We start from the raw sequence: 22,783 nt of genomic DNA on the forward strand, positions 1-22,783 counted from the left end.
CCCCGTGTCGTAGATGCAGTACTCACCGGTATCTTCTGCGCCTACGTCGCTGTTGGTCGTAGATGAGCAGGAATACAAGGGCAGGTAAGATTTGTAGTTCCGGCTCCATGGTGTCCTCGTTCCTCGTGGGATGTGTTGAGGTGAGCGTTTTCCCATAGCAGCAGCTGTTTCGGCCGTGTTTTTATCCACGGTGAATCCGCCCCGGAAAAGGTGGCGGATTGGTGTGTTGTGATAGTGTGGGTGGTACATTGTCTCCCGCCTGTCTGTTGGCGGTGTCCGCCGCGCTGTTTGTCTGTACCGCTGTGGCGGGCGGTGTGTTAAAGTGGCTGTCTTTGTTGGCGGTTTCCGCTGCTTTAACACCGTCCGCCAGGGTCGTAATGACCACCTTTGTGCATTAGTATCTTGCATCCCAGCTGCAGTGGGTGACATGCTGGTCAGCTGGACGACAGCTGTCGGACACTGCGACAATTCATTCCATCCCTGCACCAAAACACCCACACCCAAACCTACACTCCCTCAAGTGGCGTACCAATGTTATCGCTGCAGCCTACACCTATCAAGGGGAACACTCACATACCCTCCCGCATTGACCCTGCTGGGAAAACCGAGGGGAAATTCATCACTTCCAGAATTGAACTGAACCCTTGGCACGAAGTAGGGATACACACAGTAGGAGACCTCTATGATGATGGGAAACTCCTCACATCTGAAGCACTGATGGAAGGAGAAGGACTTCAGCCTGGCCAATTTCTTCTGTATAACTCATTCATTAGAACACTGAGGAGTGGGGAGATGTGACACAGGAGCCACCGATGCACAACACTATTCAATATCATCACATGCTTGGCAATGGCAGGCATCTGGCTCACTGGCTAGCTGATTCCTTACACATACACACTGCACCACCACTCTTGTCACTCCGCGCCCATTGGGAGCGGGAGCTTGGAAGGTCATGTTCAGACAGGGAGTGGTCTATCTTAAAGGAGGGCCCCACTAATGTTCCCCATAATGCCAGTTTCTGTTTAATACCATTATACATAGTACCACAGAGCCTACCTCACACCTACCAGGATCTATAAATACTACTGCCAAGCAGATGCTATGTGCCCCTGATGTCATCAGCTGGACGCGGACCTTAAGCATATGCTGTGGTCCTTCCCCCGACTATGCCACTATTGGTTAGAAGTGAGGTGCCTACTATCACTCTACACTGGGTGCAACAAATTAACCACATGGGAGTATTGCATATTAGGCTTGTATAAAAGAAGCAAAAATTATAAGACCATGTCCCGTTTCATAGACCTCGGCCTCCTGCTAGCTAAAAGACTCATAAACCGCAGGTGGAAGTCTCCAGACCTCCCGCTACCAATGTCATGGAGGCAGTCATTGACAGTATGGTCGCAAGCCGAGAGTATCGCCCTGCACAGGGTAGACAACCTGGGTCTTTGGAAATACCCTGTAGCTAACACCTGGAACGCTATAGCTACCGATTTCAAACTGCAGCATATGACCCTGCAGAAGATATACCTGTGACTCCTGCCTCTAAGCCCACACCACTGGCAGAGACACACTCCCTGCTCACCGGGCCGGCTGGGCCCTTCGAAGCGCTGGATCTAGCCTAAATGGGCCCTAAAACGTCACACAGTTGTGTTTCAAAGATGCTCACAGTTGCATGCTTTACTTACACCTTATGTAGTCAAAACAATGGGGAGGGGTGAGAACTATGAGCAACATATGAAGGGATAGCCCAAAAAGTTTATTAGTAATGTTATGTTATTACCTGTAAAATATGATGTTTATCTCTACATCCAGGTTCACTAATTGGGCGTGAACTGCACCCTCAGCACAATATTATATGCTATACTTGCTGGTGTTATCCTAACAGCATCATTTACATAGAAAGGCTTATGACTGTCAGAACAAACTCATAAAATTCACTGGTTACTACCAAACTGTAATCCATTGTACTGATCTCACCAAGAAATCACTGACCATCGACTAAACCATCAAATTATGTACCTTTCAATTGTATCACTTTTTATGTCAACTGTCAAAAACCAATAAACAGATTTGAACAAAATAAATGTCTTGTTTTGGTAAAGATCGTCTGCGTTCTGACAGTTTCCCTGTATCCCACGTGTTACATTCATAGAGTCTGTCAGACGCAAAATGGGCGTGAGCCACCAGAGTGGTAGCATTCTTGCATATAATGCACGCTTCAGAACATGTGTCACCGCCTGTTCCCAGGCCTGTGTAACTTGAGATACTATGAACGGTGTACCTGACGGAGTTCTGCACCCTCCCAGTAGGAACTTTATGAGATTGGTTAAAGGCACCAATCCCGCCAGTAGCTTCTTTTTCCAATTAGGCTTTTTCTTACACCATAATGCTGCATAAATGAATGTAGAGAGCTGGGTTCTGGTTGCAGTACAAACCCCCCCCCCCCCTCACACACACACACTTTTTGTCTGGTTTTTAGATGCAAATTTGACTGAAGTGCACTGAGTTCCTGCTAACCAGGTCCCCAGTGCCAGTGTTTCTTTCCAAAAGCAAGACATCTGGGTACTTAATCCTCAGCCCCGATAAGTCCCTAGTAAGTGGTACCTGGGGCCTGGGTACTGAAGAGTTCCCCTCAGAGCTGCAGCACAACTTGTGCCACTCTGAGGGACCCAGGACCAACCTTATGCAAACTGCTGTTGCAGGCTGTGTGACAAGGTGCTTCCAAAATTGAAAACAACATGGGACACAGCCTGTGTGCCATGTCCTCTAAACACTGCATGCAATATATGTAAGTCACTCCTCTAGCAGGCCTTACAGCCCTAAGGCAGGATGCATTATATTACGTCTGAGGACATATCTGCATGAGCAGATATGCCTCTGCTATTGTGAGAAGCTGACCTGGTTTATAGTGGGCACCAGAGGTACTTACACCTTATACCAAGTCCAGTGATCCACCTTAGTGAAATGTAGGTAGTGTCTAGCAGCTTAGGCTGTCTAGAGGTAGCTGTAGCAGAGCAGCCAAGGCTGAACTAGGAGACATGGAAAGTTCTTGCAGTACTACTATTGTCACACAGTACTTATACACAAGAAAGACAATGCTCAGTGTTACCAAAAATAAAGGTACTTTATTTTAGTGACACAAGGCCAAAAATATCTTAGAGGCTATACTCCCTCTGGAGGTAAGTATTATGCACAATATATACACTTGTAACCAAATCAGGTAAGTAAACAGTCATAAAATGGAATGTGGATGCCGGTTCACCCCCCACACGCAAGTGTAGTGTGTAGAGGCCCAGTAAAACAGGAGAAAAGTACAGCAAGATTACTCAGAACACACTAGAAGTCGTGGTAAAGGGTTATGCAAAAACCAAGCAAGAGTGCAAGAAACCAACAATGGATTCCTGGACCTGAAGACCTGTGAAGAGAGGAGACCAAAACAAAGAAGTCGATGAAGAGTCCAGGAAGAACAGGAGCCCCTGCTAACCCGGATGAAGGTGCAAAAGTGAATGCGCCGGTTGGAAGAAGAAGTCCGAAATGCACCAAAGAAGACAGCTGTGGGTTCCTGCTTGGTGCAAGAGATGTCCCACGTCGTGTCGTTGAATGCAGGTTGGTTTTCGTTGTTGGATTCCACCAACAAGCCTTGGCTCAGGCAAATGTTGCGGTTGGCGGGAAAAGGTGCTACCTGGGCATAGGAGGGACCTGGGTGCCTCTACGCGGACTGAGGAGACAGAGGAGGCTCGTAGCACTTTAGAAAGCCGTCAGAAGACCAGGCAGTGCCCATAGGAGTCCCAGAGCACAGGGACAAAGGAGTTGCAAAATGCGGTCGCCGCAGCACTACACAAAGGGATCCCACACCGCCGGGGAACAACTCAGGGAGCGTAGCGTCGCAGGATAGAGTGAAGGGGACCTGGGTGTAGGAGGCTGGCCTGGCTTAGAGTGGGTACCTTGTGGTACTTACACCCTGTGCCAGGTCCAGTTATCCCTTATTAGTAGAATAGAGGTGTTTCTAGCAGCTTAGGCTGATACAAGGTAGCCATGGCAAAGCAGCTTAGGCTGAACTAGGAGACATGCAAAGCTCCTACTGTACCACTTATATCATATAGCATAATATCATAAGAAAACACAATACTCAGAGTTACTAAAAATAAAGGTACTTTATTTTTATAACAATATGCCACAAGTATCTCAGTGAGTACCCTCAGTTAGAAGGTAAGTAATATACACAAGTTATATGTACACAAACCCAAAACTGGTAAGTAATAGTAAGAAAAGTAATGCAAACAGTGTGGAATTACAATAGGATGCAATAGGTGAACATAGGTCTAGGGGCAACACAAACCATATACTCCAAAAGTGGAATGCGAATCACAAATGGACCCCAGATCTATGGGAGCTTGTAGAGGGTCGCTGGGACTGTAAGAAAACAGTCAGGGTGTCCAAGATACCCCACCCGACCCTAAAAAGTAGGAGTAATGTACCCCTACTACCCCAAAAGGACACAATAGTTGTGATAGGGGGATTCTGCAAGAACCACAAACACCAGCAAAGCACTGAAGACAGATTCCTGGACCTGAGGACCTGCAAGGGGACCAAGTCCAAGAGTCGCAATAGTGTCCCGGGGGGCAGGAGCCCAGGAAACCCAGGATGAAGGTGCAAGAAGGCTGCCTCTGGGTGGAAGAAGCCAAGGATTCTGCAACAACGAAAAGGGCTACAAACTTTCCCTTTGGATGGAAGATGTCCCATGGCGTGCTGGAGGTTGCAGAAGTGTTTCCACGCAGAAATACCGTAAGCCCTGCTAGCTGCAAGGGTTGCGGTAGAGGTTTTTGGGTGCTGCTGGGGACCAGGAAGGACCAGAATGTCGCCCCTTGGAGGAGGAGACAGAGGGGGCGCTCAGCAACTAAGAGAGCCCCCACAGAAGCAGGCAGCACCCGCAGAAGTACTGGAGCAGGCACTTAGAAGATTTGTGAACCGGAGTCCACTCAGAGTCACAAAGGAGGATCCCACGATGTCGGAGTCCAACTCAGAGGGTTGAGCACTGCAGAACGGAGTGCTGGGGACCCAGGCTAGGCTGTGCACAAAGGAATCCTTGGAGAAGTGCACAGAAGCCGGAGCAGCTGCAAATCACTCAGTACACAGGTTTGCAGTCTTGCGTGGGGAGGCAAGGACTTACCTCCACCAAACTTGGACTGAAGAATCACTGGACTGTGGGGGTCACTTGGATATAGCTCCTGTGTTCCAGGGACCACGCTCGTCGAGATGAGAGGGGACCCAGAGGACTGGTGATGCAGAAGTTTGGTGCCTGCGTTAGCAGGGGGAAGACCCTGTCAACCCACAGGAGATTTCTTCGGGATTTCCAGTGCAGGGTGAAGGCAGACAGCCCTCAGAGCATGCACCACCAGGAAGCAGTCGAGAAAGCCGGCAGGATTAGGCGCTTCAAGGTTGCTGGTAGTCGTCTTGCTACTTTGTTGCGGTTTTGCAGGCGTCCTGGAGCAGTCAGCGGTCAATCCTTGGCAGAAGTCGAAGAGGGAAGTGCAGAGGAACTCTGGTGAGCTCTTGCATTCGTTATCTCAAGAATAGCCCAGAGAAGAGACCCTAAGTAGCCAGAAAAGGAGGTTTGGCTACCAAGAAAGGAGGTTTGGCTACCAAGAGAAGTAAGAACCTATCAGGAGGGGTCTCTGAGGTCACCTGCTGGCACTGGCCACTATGAGCAGTCCAGTGTGCCCCCAGAATCTCTGAATCCAAGATGACAGAGGTCTGGGACACACTGGAGGAGCTCTGGGCACCTCCCCTGGGAGGTACTGGTCAGGGGAGTGGTCACTCCCCTTTCCTTTGTCCAGTTTTGCGCCAGAGCAGGGCTGGGGGATCCCTGAACTGGTGTACACTGGCTTATGCAGAGATGGGCACCATCTGTGCCCATCAAAACATTTCCAGAGGCTGGGGGGAGGCTACTCCTCCCCAGCACTTCACACCTATTTTCAAAGGAAGAGGGCTGCCCAGACCCCAGGGGGGCAGAAACCTGTCTGAGTGGTTGGCAGCAGCAGCAGCTGCAGTGGAAACTCCGGAAAGGCAGTTTGGCAGTACCCAAGTTCTGTGCTAGAGACCCGGGGGATCATGGAATTGTCCCCCACAGGGCCATGTTCGGAGTTACCATTGTGAAGCTACACATAGGTAGTGACCTATGTGTAGTGCACGCGTGCAATGGTGTCCCCGCACTCACAAAGTTTCGGGGAATTTGCCCAGAACAATGTGGGGGCACCTTGGCTAGTGCCAGGGTGCCCACACACTAAGTAACTTTGCACCTAACCTTCACCAAATGAGGGTTAGACATATAGGTGACTTATAAGGTGCTTATGTGCAGTGAAATGGCTGTGAAATAAAGTGGACATTATTTCACTCAGGCTGCAGTGGCATTCCTGTGTAAGAATTGTCTGAGCTCCCTATGGGTGGCAAAAGAAATGCTGCAGCCCATAGGGATCTCCTGGAACCCCAATACCCTGGTTACCTAGGTACCATATACAAGGGAATTATAAGGGTGTTCCAGTGTGCCAATGAGAGTTGGTAAAATTAGTCACTAGCCTGCAGTGACAATTTTAAAGCAGAGAGAGAGCATAAACACTGAGGTTCTGGTTAGCAGAGCCTCAGTGATACAGTTAGGCACCACACAGGGAACACATATAGGCCACAAACCTATGAGCACTGGGGTCCTGGCTAGCAGGATCCCAGTGACACATATCAAACACACTGACAGCATAGGGTTTTCACTATGAGCACTGGGCCCTGGCTAGCAGGATCCCAGTGAGACAGTAAAAAATCCCTGACATATACTCACCAACAGGCTAAAAGTGGGGGTACCAAGGCTAGAAAGATGTGGTGCACAGGGGTACTGTCTGGCACGGGGAGGCAAGCCCTTACCTCTACCAAATTTGGTCAGCTGGACCTTGGACAGTCAGGATCACTTCGGTCCACCACCTGTTTTCCAGGGATCACGCTCATCAACAGGAGAGGAGTCTCAGAGTACCGGTTGCCATTGCAGAGAGGTGCCTGCTGAAGCAGGCAAGTGACTCAGTCACTCCACAGGAGATTCCTTTGGTCCTTCTGGTGCAGAATGAAGACAGGCAGTCCTCAGAGCATGCACAACCTGGAAACTGTTGCAGTTTCTGGCAGGAGCTGAAGTTGCAGAGTTGCAGTAGCCTTCATTGTTCTTGGAGCAGTCTGCGGTTGATCAAAGGTCAGAAGCTGAAGCAGAGGATGCAGAGGAGTCCTGGTGGAGTCTTGCAAACCGAATCTGAGACACCCAGAGGAGAGACCCTAAATAGCCCCGTGAGGGGGGATTGGCTACCTAACCAGGTATGAACCTATCAGGAGGGGTCTCTGACATCACCTGCTGGCACTAGCCACTCAGATGCTCCCAGAGGGTCCCTACACCTTGGAATCCAAGATGGCTAATGCCAGGGACAGTCTGGAGGAGCTCTGGGCACCACCCCTGGGATGGTGATGAGGGGGAGTGGTCACTCCCCTTTCCTTTGTCCAGGTTCGCGCCAGAGCTGGGACTGGTGGTCCATGAACCGGTGTAGACTGGATTATGAAAGGAGGGCATCGTTTTTGCCCTTCAAAGCATTACCAGAGGCTCTGGGAGGATACCCCTCTCATGCCTGTAACACCTATTTCCAAAGGGAGAGGGTGTGACACCCCTCTCCTACAGGAAATGCAGCTCAATCCCAGGAGGTCAGAAATCTGTCTGTGAGGTGGCAGCAACTGGGGCTGCAGTGGAAACCTCAGAGAGCTAATTTGGCAGTACTGGGGTCGATTGTGGAGGCCCTAGGGTGCATGGAATTGGCTCCCCAACCCCAGAATTGGATTGGGGGTACAATTCCTCAATCTTAGGCAACTCACATGGCCATATTCGGAGTTACCATTGTGAAGCTACATATATGTATTGACATGCATGTAGTGCACACTTATAATGGTGTCCCCGCACTCACAAAGTTTGGGAAATTGTTCCTAGACACCTTGGGGGCACCTTTGCTAGTGCAAGGGTGCCCTCACACACAGTAACTTTGCACCTAGCCTTCAGTAACTGAAGGTTAGACATATAGGGGACTTATAAGTTACCTGGTGCAGTAAAAATGGCTGTGAAATAGTGTTTGTACTATTTCACTCAGGCAGCAGTGGCAGTCCTGAAGGAGTGTTTGTTTGATCTCCTTATGGGTGGCAAAAGAAATGCAGCAGCCCATAATGATCTCCTGGAACCCCAGTGCCCTTGGTACCTCAGTACCACATATCAGGGATTTATAAGGGGTGTCCAGTGTGCCAATCTGGATTGGTATATGGAGTTACTAGACTATAGTGACAAATTTGGAAACAGAGAGAGCCTAAGCACTGGAGTTCTGGTTAGCAGGACTCCAGTGACACAGTCAAGCATACTGACAACCAGGTAGAAATTGTGGGTAACATGCGAAGAAGGATGGTACTTTCCTACAGCTGTGTCATTTTCAGTTCTCAGACATAGTAAGTGTACAGGGAAGCCATTTTAAATGCATGTGCTGGACACTGGTCACTACGAGTTCCCCAGCTACATGATGGCTTCTTTGAATCCTGGGATGATCTCAGAATAATAAACCCACACTGATTCCAGAAATGGATTTATTAATATATGCACACAGAGGGCACCTTAGAAGTGCCCCCTGAAAACCTACCTGATACTAGTGTTGACTGACTGATCCTGACCAGTTCAGCCACCACTGATGGGTTTCTGGACCCCCACGATGAGAGCCAGTGCTCTTGTGGCCCAAAGACCAAAGCCTGCACTGGGCAGAGGTGTTACCTTCTCTCACAGGCAGGATGGACATTCCAGGGAGGGGAGCTTCAAAGGCCTTTCCGCCTTTGTAATGCGACCCAGATTTGTCAAGATGGTAGAGATGACCAACTCTCCTCTCCTGGCCCCATTTTTGGCGGCAGCACAGGTGGGGACATTAGTTAAATTAGGAGTGCCCACTTCAAGCCAGTCCCAGCTCTAAGGTGGACAAGCTGAAATGGATACTACTTTTTTAATTTGTCCCTCTTGTTTTGAAGGAATTAGGCCACTAGGGTAGGGTCATGCCCACATCCTAGCAGAAGTGGTCATAAGAAGGGTAGTCACCCTGAAGGTGGCCATCCCATTGGCTACAGCCTGGGACTCCCTGTAACACCCTAAATTGAGTATTTAGGTGGCACCCCTGAACCCTAGAGCTCAGATTCCTGATGACTTAAGAAGAACCAGACACTACAGAGTTGCTTCATTAGAGAAGACTGCAGGCACCAACTGACTTGGCCCTAGCCCTACCGGCCTGTCTACAACCCTCGATGATCCTGCACCAAAAGACGACCCATCTTGCAGCCCAGTGACCACCAAAGCTTTGGGAGGACTGCCTGCCTTCAACAAAGATCAACAAAGATCAACAAAGATCTCCTGAGAGCAGCAGACCTGTTCAAGAAGAAACCAACCTTAAAAGAAAATAACTCTGCCCTGAGGAAACACAAAGCCGCCTCTGGACCCACCACAGCACCCGACGCCCACAGCCCGAGCCCAAGTGACCCACCTGTCACATAGGCTCTCATTATCCTAATGAGGCTGCCAGATTCGGGCGGCAGAATCACCTGAATTGTGGGGAACTGAGTCCATCCCCACACCATGTGACAACTGTCGGCCTGATACGGTTTTCCGGCTAACAAGCAGCGCCTCATCTCTGCCCAAGAGCAGGGATGATTGTGGCAACCGGGTGCATGACAGCAATGACTCCGTGAGGAAATCGTGGTCGATCAGATCTCATCCTTTTCTCTCATTACATTAGTCTCACATATGCAAAGACAAACAGAGGCACAGAATAGTTCAATAAGGTTGATTGACTTTAGTTGCATCTTAGATAAAATAGCATGAATTGCAATGACTTCGAATGATAAAACACGCTAGAAGCAAAAAGGTGACAAAAAGAGTGAAACACAGGAAAAGCCCCACCATACTGTCACTAGGAGTAATATATGTGGTTCTACCTAAACTACGTCAGAGCGCAGCGTGATAAGTCCTAATCCACCCTTCAGTTATCCCCCCACACCCACACCCTTGGAAGACATCATCCCTCATACTAGAGCAAGGAAGCCTGTTGTCTAGAAAGTCACGATCCCCATGTAGGCCAGGGATCCGGTAGTCTAAGCAAGCAGCTGTAGCGAAGGCAATTAGCTTGCGGTGGTCATTGGGTGGAATCTCCCTGTAACGAGTATGGGACAGAGAATTGTTTTTATAATAAAACAGCTGATATTCTGAGAAAATGTCCCCACGTAAGGATGTGTATGTTTCTCTAAATGTTGGAGACACAGCGTAGCACTTTGCCAGCAACTCTGTCTGGCAGCAACCTCGAGGAAAGCACAAGGTGAAAAGAATGTCTTGCTAGAAACACAATGCTTTCCTAGGCGAAATAACAACTAGATAAAGAAAAAAAACAGCACCGCAAATGTGGCCTGTGTTAAAATAATAAAATGAAGCTAAATAAAATATAACTGAGTTAAAGTGCACAAATGGCAGGCCTAGTTGCTAAAATAACGTGTCTAAAAACATGGCTAAAACTAAAATAGCTATACAACACCCTCCCCTTACCGGTTCAAAGGTGGTAAAAGCCTAACATTAAAAACATAAAAGCAACTAAAAAGCTATCCTCACAAACATATATATATCAATGTCAATAATGACAAGTTAAAAGACACGAGCATGTGAAATATTAAAAAAGGGGCAATTTAAAACATCTGTAGTGGTGCCAATAGAACCGAATTTAAGTCATTGTCATTTTTAAAATCGCCGGTTACATCTGGGACAGTTGAAGCCAGGAAATGTTCCACTTTGGCAGGTGGTAGGGTAGCCAAATCGTTGTGAAGGAAAAACAAAGAGCACTCATGTTCCAAAGCATGAGCTCCAGCTGAGGCAGCAGCATTCCATGTTGTGCCCAATGTTGAGTTAAGAGCTGCATGATCCAGGAAGGGCAACTCATAAACAGCTTCCCGTAGGAAACGCACCCTCAACCCGCATGTCTGGTAATGAGCCCTTAGCAAGAACATCAACAGATCAGCGTCCAATGTAAGCCCCGCGTAGAAAGACAAACCTTTTAGTGCTCATTCGAAATGGCACCAAAGGCATCGAAAGACAGGCTGCACACAATCCAAAACCGGTCTGAATGACAGGGACCAGTCTCACTTCAGTTCCTCCAGGAGTGGTGCTCCAAAATACTGCATCATGTGTTTACTACACAGTTGCACTGGTGGAAGCGCTGTCAGTCCTTCTTGTTGTGAAAGGACAGCCATTGCGAATAAAAATTAGCAACAGCAAGATGCCACCTATTATAGCCAAAATAATAAGAAATCCCCCGAAAATACTTGAAAATGTCAAGTGTATGGCTGAAGGTATCAAGCCAAATATAGAGGAAAAGGGGTGAACGAAACCAGAACCAACAGCCTTAAAGAAATGCGTAATCTCAGTAGTACTGGATGCGTTAAATATTCGTCCCACGAGTTCACCAAAGTGTCTCGGAAAGTTTGTACTTGAATGGGCATTTCTGCAGATGACCTTGCAACTTGAAGCACATAGGTCTCACAGGCAAATGTAAGCACCACATGTTTTTGAAACAATAAAGGCTTGAGTTTGCTCAGCTTGTCAAATTTCACATTTGAAGTAGCATTGTGAGGTCAAATATCTGCTACTTTTGTCTGTTGTGTAGGAGGAAAAAGGACATTTCTGCAACAGGTGACAGTTTGGGAGACCAAAACTTAAGCTATTCCGGTTTGCATTCCACAACAGCTCTCACTGTTAAGGAGCACATAGCTTCCATTCGAGAGCACCCGGAACACAGATCTAATCAAGGGGACTGAAACTCCCTTTACAAAGCAAGCTACATTTGTTGCTGAAGCATTATACGCCCCGTGCAAGGACAGCTGCTTACAAACCATCAAATGGCACATAGAAGTCTTGCATTCACTGCCGCTAAGAAAGACCTCTTTCATGCCACTGAAACATTTGTATGAAAAGGGAAGCTCCCACACTTCGTATATGTAACTGTCTCCCAGCCTTTCATATCTGCCTACTGGAATGTGTTTCAAGCAGGATGTGAATTGAAGTGTTGAAATAGGCAGATTGATAACCCCATGTATTAACCATTCAGCTGATGGTATTTCAGCCACAGTAAAAGACAACTTTTCAAAACATTTCTCAATGTTTAGCATGACGAGAAATCCTTCTTAGCCATTATTTGTTGTGGTTGCATTAAATTAAATGTTGAGAATATGTCCCTTGCGCTTATTTGTTGCCAGGAAATGCATCCTGCTTTCAGTGTTTGTAGTGTCCAACCTAACTGCATAATGGACCTTAGTTAGCTCTGTCCATGTTGTAAGGATGATATGTTGCTTTGCACTATGTCTATTGCAGAAGAAACATTGTTGCTTAAAGTGTATATACAGTCGGACAAGGTGTTAATCCCATTATCTACAAAGGCTAATGCTTCCTGTAAGTTTTCTTGATCTATTTGCCTTAACGAGGCAGCAGCTTCTTGTTGGGAAAGTTTCCAAATTTAATTATATACTGCATATAAGAAGCGCTTTCTACATTGTCTTCTGGGACCTAACAGGAAATCCTGTAAATCTGTATCGTTAGACAGGAGCCTGAGGTATCCTTTAACAGCATCTAGCGAAGAACTTTTTATCCTCTGCTGGCATGATTTCCCTACACAGCATGTTGTTACTATACCCGAATGTTCTAGTGACACACAGCGAGGGTGTGCCCTAATAGTTCTAAGAAACCCATTGGAGTTTACAAAATGTGCGTGACAACCATTGGTGTCTACCGGCCACAATAACCACCCACCAGGATGTGAAAGTGATGTGTTAAATGTTCCCTTTTCAACCCACACATCAAGCTGATCTTCAATTGCATTAATGTATTTTTGTCATTTGTAAAATTTAGCAGGGCAGAGAAACTGGGTGCATTCAAGTTCTTAATCTTTGTCAAGCCTAAACAACTTCTCTGTTGTACTGTTTCATTTAAAAATATAATTTAAACAGGTATCTGGCATGCTTTGAATAAAGCTTCCTTTCCCCTTATTTGCCAATTCTTAGTTACCGACCCACTTTTTAAGTCAGTCGACATCAGCCAATATTCATATCCTTCTACAGCCATCCGGGAAACAAAGGAATCAGAATAAATCAATTTGGTATCAGTTAATAAAATATGTTGGCTTTCTAACACTGGCAATTTAAAATAATATGACTCAGCATTTTTCACATTGCGCCTAGAAAAATATACAAACATTTCAGATTGGAAATCCCCACTGGTGGAGTTGGACAGTGTTCCCATTGTGTATGATTAAAAATAGTCTTTGGAGGTACATGCTCTGTGGATAAAACTATGTACATAATAATTATAACAGAACATATCTCCATAAATTTCTCTTGATTGATAAACATCTTCAATTTCAAATACAGTAAGATATTCTAAATCAGACATCATAGAATCAACAGTTTTTACATCCCAATTGCAGGAAAGTACCTACTTTCTTGGCATGGTTACTTCCATTTTCCGCCTGATGTCAGTGTGCTTGACTGTGTCTATTGGGATCCTGCTAATCAGGACCCCAGTAGTTATGCTCTCCCCCTTCATAATGGTTGTTGGATACTGTTAACACAGTATTTCATCCACGATTGGCATACTAGTGCCCCGTCTACGTCCCTAGTTACCCAGGGCATTGGGATTGTAGGGGATCCCTATGGGCTGCAGCATATCTTTGGCCACCCATATGGAGCCCATGCAAAGGATTCTGCAGGACTGCCATTTGCAGCCTGTGTGAAAAGGTGCATCCACCATTTCACTGCCATTTACACTGCACCAGGTAACTTATAAGTCACCCCTATAGCAGGTCCTCCAACCCCGAGGGCAGGGTGCAAAGTGAGGGCACCCCTGCACTAGCAGAGGTACCTCCCGGACATTTTCCCGGACTTCGTGAGTGCGGGGACGCCATTTTACGCATGTACTGGACATAGGTCACCACCTATATCCAGCTACATAATGCTAACTCCGAACATAGGCATGTTTGGTATCAAACATGTTGGAATCATACCCCAAGGCTTTTGCAAGCATTGGTTGTATGATTCCATGCACTTTGGTTGCTCCTTAGAGGACCCCAAGTGCTGCTAGTTCAGCCTTCTGAGGTTTTCCAGGCAGCCCCAGCTGCTGCCACCTCACTGACAGGTTTCTGCCCTCCTGTTGCTTGAAAAGCTTGATTCCAGGAAGGCAGAATAAAGGGTTTCCTTTGGGCAAGGCGTGTTTCACCATCTCCCTTTGGAAATAGGTGTTAGAGGCTTGGGAGGGGTAGCCTCCCCAAGCCACTGGAAATGCTTTGAAGGTCACATTTGGTGCCCTCTTTGCATAATCCAGTCTACACCAGTTCAGGGACACCCAGACCCTGATCTGGTGTCAAACTGGACAAAGGAAAGGGCAGTGATCACTTCCCTGTCCATCACCACCCCAGGAGTGGTGCTCAGAGCTCCTCCAGAGGGTCTCTGGGTTTTGCCATCTTGGATTCCAAGTTGGTAGGGAACTCTGGAAGCATCTGAGTGACCAGTACCAGCAGGTGACGTCAGAGCGCTCCTTTGATAGGTGTTTACCTGGTTAGCTGACCAGTCCCCCTTTCAGAGCTATTTAGGGTTTCTCCTCTGGATGGTTCTTCAGATTCAGATTGCAAGACTCCAGCAGGAATCCTCTGCATCCTCCACTTCAACTTCTCACCAAAGAAACTGTATCTGGACCCTCCAGGAACACTACAAACTGCAACAAAGAAGCAAGACGCTTTCTGCAACATTGTGGGCCTCATTCCAACCCTGGCGGTCTATGACCGCCAGGGTGGAGGTCGCCGGAAGCACCGCCAACAGGCTGGCGGTGCTTCATTTGGCATTCCGACCGCGGCTGTAAAGCCTCGGTCGCCCAGCCGGGTCCGGCGGTTTCCCACCGGATTACCCCCGGCTGGAAGAATCCTCCATGGTGGCGCTGCAAGCAGCGCCGCCATGGGGATTCCGACCCCCTTCCTGCCAGCCTGTTTCTGGCGGATTTCACTGCCAGAACCAGGATGGCGGGAACGGGTGTCGTGGGGCCCCTGGGGGCCCCTGCACTGCCCATGCCACTGGCATGGGCACTGCAAGGGCCCCCTAACAGGGCCCCAGAAAATCGCGACGGGTGCAACTGCACCCGTCGCACCCCTGCAACACCGCCGGCTCCATTCGGAGCCGGCTTCAATGTTGCAGGGCCTTTCCCGCTGGGCCGACGGGCGCTCTCTTGGCGGGCGCCTGCCGGCCCAGCGGGAAAGTCGGAATGGCCTCTGGCGGGCTAATTTTTAGTTAAAAGTTAGAATGACCACCTGTTTCTTCAGCTCCTGCCAGCAGCTGCAACTGTCTTCCAGTCGTGCATCCTCTGAGGACAGCCCGTCTTCAGCCTGCACCAGAACAGCAAAGGAATCTCAGTTGGGGTAAAGGAATCACTCAGTTGCCAAGGCTTGCTGGCATCCTTCCATGAAGTTCTTCGTGCATCTTGCAGCTCTGGCCCCCAGCACTCTATCTTGCGACGCAGAGCTTCCTGAGTGGTTCTCCGGTGGCATGGGAGCCTTTGTCGTCGTGCTGCGTGGGCCTCTTTTGCACCTTCCTTGTCCCTGTGCTGTGGGACTCCTGTACACGCTGCCTGGTCCTCTATGGGCTCTCTGAGTTGCTGAGAGCTCCCTCTGGCTCCCCCTCCTGGGTAAAGTCCACCTGGCCCTTCCTGGTCCTGGCCAGTGCCATTTTCCACTAATCGCAAGCTTTGCATGTGCCAAGGCTTGTTGGCGGACTCCAGCAACGCAAACCAGACTGTAATCCTCCATCCGGCGTGGGACATCATTTTCACCAACCAGGAACCCGACTCCCTCTTCTTGGGTGCAGTACTGACTGTTCTTCTTCACCAGTGGTTCTTCTTTTGATCCTTCATCCGGATTAGCAGGGGCTCCTGTTCGTCCTGGACTCTTCTGTGCTTCTTGGACTTGGCCCCCTTCTTCCACAGGTCCTCAGGTCCAGGAATCCACTGTTGGTGTCCTGCAGTCTGTTCTGGTTCTTGCATAATCCTTCTTTTCATGTGTGTGTTCTGGAGAAGTTACTTTGTTTTACTCCTGCTCTCCTGGGCACTGGGGTGGGTTCCCAGCTCCCCTCTACAAACTACACTTGTCTAGGTGGGAAAACGACATTCGCATTCCACTTTCTAAATAGTTTTTTTTTTTCCCCATGCCCATTTCTAACTATTTTGATTCTCACTAATTGCACTGTTGTCTAACTATTTTTATGCTTATTTCTGCATACCAGGGTATATAATTTGTGTATTACTTACTTCCTAAGGGAGTATAGTCTCTGATATTTTTGGTATTTGTGTACCTTTATAGTTGTAACACTGAGTATTTTCTTTCATGTGTCTAAGTACTGTGTGACTACAGTGGTATTGCATGAACTTTGCATGTCTCCTAGATAAGGTTAGCTGCTCTTCCACAGCTACCTCTACAGCTACCAAGCGACACTCTGTCACTTGGTATGTTTCACAGGAAAGACCATTTACTAAATAGGGGTGTACACTGTACTTAGTATCAGGGATCTAGTCTCCTAAGCTACGGGCCTGGCATAGCCCTTGCTCCAAACTTCTTCAGGGAGCCTAGTAGTTAGAGTAGTTAGGGACACCTACACCATTCCAGCTAAACACCATAACTTCAACAGAGAACACCTCTTGTGTCCTGGACTCACCATATGTGGGTCTCACTTCCCAAGAGTTGAGGGAATTATGTTCTTCTAGGAAACTGAACACAGGGAGGAACCCTAACAAGAGTCTGCTTCTGGGGCCACTTCTCCAGGCTGACCAGGACAATGCTGGCTGCCAGGAGGAGGAAGAAGATACAGAGTCTGACCCCCCAGTGTGAGAAAGAGTAGATCTAGACACTGAGTAGGGTCACGAGGGTCCCAGGGAGGATCAGACAGCTCATAGAAACTCTCCCAGCCCTGCTGGAAGCACTACTGGTAGTGGTAAGGGAATCACATTAGTAGGCCCAACTTTGTACCCAGGAAGTTGGCTGAGAGGATATCCAAGAATAGGAATAGAGCCTCGTCTGCCCACTCTCATGTCTCCTCGGTATCTGAGGGGACCCACTCTTCAACTTCAGGTAAGGACTCCCTAGATAGGAAGCTCAGGCATCTGAGACTGAAGGAGGCGAGGCTGAGGCTGCAGCAGCAACTGCTAGCCCTAGATAGGGAGGCCTTGCAGTGGAGAGAGAGAGGCAGGGTATGGGGTTAGAACCCCATGGTGGCAGCAGTTTTAGTTTCAGGGACACTACGGTCAGGGAGGACTCATTTGATTCCAGAAACATAAATAGGATAGTCCCTCCTTACAAAGTGGGGATGACACCTACAAGTGGTTCACTGCTTTGGAGAGAGCCTGTAAAGTCCAGAGAGTCCCCCAAAAGCAGTGGGCAGCAATTTTGTGGCTCTCCTTCTCTGACAAGGACAGGGGCAGACTCCTTACTATCACAGAAGAGAATGCAGACAATTACTCAGTTCTCAGAACAACACTTTTAGATGTGTTTGGTCTGACTACTGAGCAGTACAGCATTAAGTTCAGAGAGACCAGGAAAGAGCCCTCCTAAGATTGGGTAGATTTTGTGGACTGCTCTGTGAAAGGTCTGGAAGGCTGGTTGCATGGAAGCAAAGTCAGTGACTATCAGGGCTTGTATAACCTCATCTTGAGAGAGCACATTTTGAATAACTGTGTGACTGATTTGTTTCATCAATACCTGGTGTACTCTGATCTGACCTGTCCCCAAAACTTGGGAAAGAAGGCAGATAAGTGGGTCTGCACCAGGGTGAGTAGAAAAACTCACACAGGGGATGCCCACAAAAAGAAAGAGGCAGGTAACTATCAGGACAAAGAGGGGGACAAGGACAAGCAAAAAGAATCCTCCTTAGGCCCATAAAACTCTTCTGTGGGTGGGTCTAAGTCCTCTTCCTCTGCCTCTTCCTCTAACAACAATAAGAAACCCTGGTGCTACCTTTGTAAGTATACAGTCCATAGGGCAAGTGACAGCAGTTGCTCTAAAATAGCACCAATGATGCTACCACTACCACTAGTACCCCAGCTCACTAGTAGTAGCAACAACAGTGGTAGCAGTAGACCAAAAGTGTAGTTGGGTTTACCTTTGGGTCTGCAGTGGGACCTGGGGTAGGTATAGAAACCCCTATGACAACTTTTGTCTCTCAGGGTGGCACTGGCATTGCCACCCTAGCTGTTTGTCCCCTTAACATGGATAAGTACAAGCAGCATATCCTGGCAAATGGTGTTGAGGCTGAGGCCTACAAAGACACAGGTGCCAGTGTCACCATGGTAACTCAAAAACTAGTGTCACCTGTACAACACCTACTTGATGACAAGTACCAAGTCACTGATGTGAATAACTCTACTCAGTGCCTCTCCATAGCTATGGTACACCTTAGCTGGAGTAGGGTTACTGGCCCTAAACAGGTGGTAGTATCTTCTAACTTAACTGTAGAGTGCCTCCTAGGTAATGACCTAAAGACCTCAGCTTGGGCTGAAGTAGAGTTTCAAGCCCATTCAGCTACGCTGGGCATCCCTAAACATCTCCTTGACGTAACCTCATAACGGGCTATTGAAAAAAGAAGGCAAGGATCCCTGAAGCGTGGAATAATGGCCCAGGACCCTCCTAACATCAAAGACAGACAGGCTACAGAGCTACCTCCTGTCCAAACTCCCACTGAGGATCCCACTCCTCTAAGAGAGTTACCCACCTCCTGGGTGGAAACTACATCACTGGAGCGTAAAGCTATACCAGCTTGGCTCCTTAGACAATGAAGACTCATCTGGTCAAGGTTAGCCTTATTGTCCTTCGTGTGGGGGGGAGGGTTATGTAGGAAAGTAGCCTCTTTAGCCTCTTTTTAGCATGGTTACCCCCACTTTTTGCCTGTGTGTTTTGACTATGTTCACTGGGATCCTGCTTACCCGGACCCCAGTGACTGTGCTCTCTCCCTCTAAATTTGGTTTCTTGGACTTCACACAACCCACATTTGGCATACTATTGCCTCCATTCAAGCCCTAGTATATGGTACCCAAGTACCCAGGGCATTGGGGCACCAGGGGTTTTCCCATAGGCTGCAGCATGCATTATGCCACCCATGGGAGCCCATGTAAAATTTGTTTGCAGGCCTACCATTGCAGCCTGCGTGTGGGAAACTGGCATGTTGTTGCAGTACCCCCACACACACACTTTTTGCCTTGTTTCTGAATGCAACTTGGACAGGAGTGCAGTGGGATCCTGCTAACGAGGTTCCCAGTGCCAGTGTTCTTTCCCTAAAATTGAAAGGTAATTGGAAACACCTTTAGCTGCCACTATAAGTCCCTAGTAAATGGTACTTAGGTACCCAGGGCATGGGTTACTAAGGGTAGGCCCCTGAGGGCAGCAGCACTGATTGTGCCACCCTCTAGGGCCATGCATCCAGATGCACCTAGCACTGCCATAGAAGGCTGAGTGTCCTAGTGCAAACCTAAAATGCAAACTCATCATGGCACACGGCCTGTGTGCCCTGTCCACTATACTCTGCATACCATATATGTAAGTCACCCCTCTGGCAGGCCTTTCAGCCCTAAGGCAGGGTGCACTATGTTGTATGTGAGAGCTTAGCTGCATGAGCAATCTGCCCCCACTGTCTCCTTGCCAAACGTGGGACATAGTGAGTGAACAGAGCAGCCATTTTAATATATGTGCTGGACACTTGTCAACACGAGTTTCCCAGCTACATGATGGCTACTCTGAACCCTGGGTTGTTTGATATCAAAGAACTCAGAATGATTTATTATAGAATGTACCCATGGGTCACCTTAGATATGCCCCCTGCAAAAGCTAACTAACCTGGCATGGTTGCTGAGTGGTTCCAGCCAGCCTGCCACCTCCAGACAGCCAATATACAAACCTTTGGGGAGAGCCCTGTCTCTCTGGGTTGTAAAACAATGCCCTTCCTGGGCAGAGGCGGTAAACACCCCCTTCCTCAGGAATGTGCTCGCCCCTGGCAGTGAGCTTCAAAGGACTACTGCCCTTGAAACTCGACCACCAGGCCTGCTGCTAGCAGCAGATAGCCTCCCCCTTTGCAACCCCCCACTTTTGGCAGGAGCAAAGGCGGGAAACCACACAAAGGGTAGGAAGAGTGGCCCACCTAGCATGCACCACCCCTAAGGTATTGCCTGCGAAGTGGACCTTCCAAAGAAAATAGCGAATCAGGTTTAGGGAAGTGACCCTTACCACAGGAAGTGACCACCATAGTAGGTGTAGCCACCCAAAGGTAATTGTCCCATTGGACAGTACCTGGTTTCCCCTAAAACGCCCTCTAAATTCAGTATTTAGCGTTCACCCTTAGACCAAGAAATCGGATTCGAAAGAAAAAAGAAGACCAGCATAAAGAAGAGCCAAAGCACGAGAACTGAGGACCTGCTGCACTAAGAAAAGGTGCCAAACCCTCCCTCCTGCACCCAGGCCATGACAAGCGCAGCTGCGGAGAAGCCGGACACTGGTCAGACCTCAAGAAACCCACACGACCTCCAGGCTTTAACAATCTCCCAAGATCTCCCTCCAGAGTAGAGGTACCACTCTTCAACAAACCAAGAACCAGAAACTCAATGAGGGTCACTTGGCTGACTGGCAGATATCGCCCGAACCTGAAGTTGCAGCTGGACCAGCGGTCACACTGATGACCACGAGGAACAACCCTGCAAGTGTGCCAAGTTTGGTGCACTGCACCCTCCAGTGGCCAGAGCATCCCAATACCCTGGGTACTGGTCAGTGGATGTCAGACACCAAGAAATCCAGCTCCCCCAGAGCTGAAAAAGGACCAGGTGATAGCCCCAGTCAAGGGACTTCAGGAACACCCCGGACCTCTCTCCAGAGTGCCCTCGTTGTCCTGTAAGCGACTGACAAAGAGACCTACCTCCAGATCCAAAGGGCTCCTTTGCGCACAGCCTCTGGTTCACCGATTCGCTCTTCACCTGGCCGTCTTGGGCCCTGCAACAAAGAACCAGCTGTCCTCCAAGGACCCCTCACCCCTTGCGTCCTCGACATTCCAAAGGGCCCCCCAAAGCACCACCTTTAAAGCTGCAAGAACAGATCTTTTCCAAGTGGTCCCTCTCAGTGCCCCTGCACCAGCTCCAAGAGAATGTTCAGCACTGCTCCTGCCGGAGGCGGGAGCGGCTCAAGCTCCTCCAGCTGGCACATGCCCACCGACGACCTCGACTGACCTGCAAAAGCAGAACTTGGTAAAGCAACAATGTAATTTAAAAGTGACTGCCTATTGATTTCTATGCTGCGTAATTACGCACAGAAAGACTGCATGTATTAAAACTTCAAAAATTAATATCTTAAAAAGTACTTAACCAGTTTTTATGATCTTAAAAATCTTAAGTATGTTTATAAATTGGTTTTGAGTTATTCCTTCGAATGTGTGAGTTGCATGATTGATACTGTGAGTACAACAAATGTTTTGCACGTCTCCAAGATTAGCCTAACTGCTCAACCAAGCTACCTCAAAATTATGTGATCTAGCTTTTACCTCTGGAAACCAAAGTGTGGTTACCTGGACCCCCTGCACAGTGTGCCTAGTTTTGCACACTACATAGAGGGCCAGCCTCCTACACTGCATCAAAAGGTGCAAGGCCCTTTCACTTCAGGTCACTGCACCAGGTCAGTATAAGTTACCCCTGTGGTAGGCCCGCCTAGACCAGAGGGCAGTGTATAGGTACCTTTGTGTGACGGTACCCCTGGATGAGCAGAGGTGCCCCCACAAACTCCAGCTCCATTTTCCTGGACTTCGTGAGTGCGGGGATGCCATTTTACGCGTGTACTGGACATAGTTTACTACCTGTGTCTAGCTACATAATGGTAACTCCGAACCTGGACATGTTTGTTATCAAACATGTCGGAATCATACCACAATACTGTTGTCAGTATTAGTTGTATGATTCCATGTACTCTGGGGCTCCTTAGAGGGCCCCAGCATTGCTCCTACCAGCTTTCTGGGGTTTCCTGGCATCCCATGCTGCTGCCACCACTCAGACGGGCCTCTGCCTTCCTACTGCTTAACCAGCTCAAACCCAGGAAGGCAAAACATAGGATTTCCTTTGGGAGAGGGGGGTAACACCCTCTCTCTTTGGAAATCGGTGTTACATGGCTTGGGAGGGGTAGCCTCCCCAAGCCACTGGTATGCTTTGAAGGGCACATTTGGTGCCTTCCCTGCATAAATCAATCTGCACCGGTTCAGGGACCTCCAGTCCCTGCTCTGGCGCGAAACTGCGCAATAGAAAGGGGGCTAACCACTCCCCTGTCCATCACCACCCCAGGGGTGGTGCTCAGAGCTCCTCCGGATGGCCCCTTGATTCTGTCATCTTGAATGCAAGGTGGGCAGAGGCCTCTTGGAGCATCTGAGTGGCCAGGTCAGACAGGTCACAGCCCCCTCCTGATAGGTGGCCACTTGGCTAGGTGACCAATTCCCCTTCCAGGACTATTTAGGTGCTCCCTCTTGGGTGGGTCCTCATATTCGACGTGCAGGACTCCAGCAGGACTCTTCTGCTACATTTACTTTGACTTCTGGACACTGGAACCGCAACTGGACTCCACAGGAACTTACAATCTGCAGCTACAGCGACATCTCTGCTCTGCAACAT

This window comes from Pleurodeles waltl, chromosome 4_1 (genome assembly GCF_031143425.1).
Source record: "Pleurodeles waltl isolate 20211129_DDA chromosome 4_1, aPleWal1.hap1.20221129, whole genome shotgun sequence".
Lineage (NCBI taxonomy): Eukaryota > Metazoa > Chordata > Amphibia > Caudata > Salamandridae > Pleurodeles > Pleurodeles waltl.